The sequence below is a fragment of the Littorina saxatilis genome, linkage group LG16, assembly GCF_037325665.1.
Source record: "Littorina saxatilis isolate snail1 linkage group LG16, US_GU_Lsax_2.0, whole genome shotgun sequence".
NCBI lineage: Eukaryota > Metazoa > Mollusca > Gastropoda > Littorinimorpha > Littorinidae > Littorina > Littorina saxatilis.
In genome coordinates, this window is record NC_090260.1 from 1,507,056 (window position 1) to 1,508,624 (window position 1,569).

The window sequence follows — 1,569 nt, forward strand, 5'->3', positions numbered from 1 at the left end:
CACACACACACACACACACACACACACACACACACACACACACACACACACACACGCACATACACCACGACCCTCGTCTCGATTCCCCCCTCTACGTTAAAACATTTAGTCAAAACTTGACTAAATGTAAAAAGCAAATTCCGAATCTACCCTTAGTGTCACCTCGTTCGCATTGTACACAACTTTGTTCCACTGTCTTTATCTTATATATATCACACAAACAAAAAGTTCAGGTATTTTAACACAAAGGGAAGCAACCACACACATGTTCTCTACTTCCTCAAGGGTACGTGCACGTAGGTTCCCTCCCTTAATTCAACATACGGGAGGATGTGTTTCAAGTGCTCGTCTTTTCACCTTGATTAGAGTTGACACCGTAGTGTTTAATTCCACAGCTAAACATTCGTTAACATGTATATGAAATAACAATGGACTTAAAGTGTTCAAACGAAATTGAAGAGAAAAAAATGAATGCAGAGCTTCATGCCAACAAAAACTGAACAATTTCAAAAACCTTGTTACGAAACAAAAACATCAATGAGTGTCTACAAAGCTGACAACAACCCCAAGTAAATACCACCACCACCTCCCCCACCACCACCACCACCACCAACAACAACATCAACAACAACAACAACAACAATAACTACTACAGTATCCATGTATTCTGTAGATAACACATATCTGCACAAAGGTAAGACATTGCACAAAAGAACTGTAACAAGACTTTTTCCAAGATTAAATAAAAACAAGTCGCGTAAGGCGAAAATACAACATTTAGTCAAGTAGCTGTCGAACTCACAGAATGAAACTGAACGCAATGCCATTTTTCAGCAAGACCTATACTCGTAGCATCGTCAGTCCACCGCTCATGGCAAAGGCAGTGAAATTGACAAGAAGAGCGGGGGAGTAGTTGCGCTAAGAAGGATAGCACGCTTTTCTGTACCTCTCTTTGTTTTAACTTTCTGAGCGTGGTTATAATCCAAACATATCATATCTATATGTTTTTGGAATCAGGAACCGACAAGGAATAAGATGAAAGTGTTTTTAAATTGATTTCGACAATTTAATTTTGATAATAATTTTTATATATTTAATTTTCAGAGCTTGTTTTTAATCCAAATATAACATATTTATATGTTTTTGGAATCAGCAAATGATGGAGAATAAGATGAACGTAAATTTGGATCGTTTTATAAATTTTTATTTTTTTTTTACAATTTTCCGATTTTTAATGACCAAAGTCATTCATTAATTTTTAAGCCACCAAGCTGAAATGCAATACCGAAGTCCGGGCTTCGTCGAAGATTACTTGACCAAAATTTCAACCAATTTGGTTGAAAAATGAGGGCGTGACAGTGCCGCCTCAACTTTCACGAAAAGCCGGATATGACGTCATCAAAGACATTTATCAAAAAAATGAAAAAAACGTTCGGGGATATCAATCTCAGGAACTCTCATGTAAAATTTCATAAAGATCGGTCCAGTAGTTTGGTCTGAATCGCTCTACACACACACACAGACAGACAGACAGACAGAAACACACACAAACACACAGACACACACACA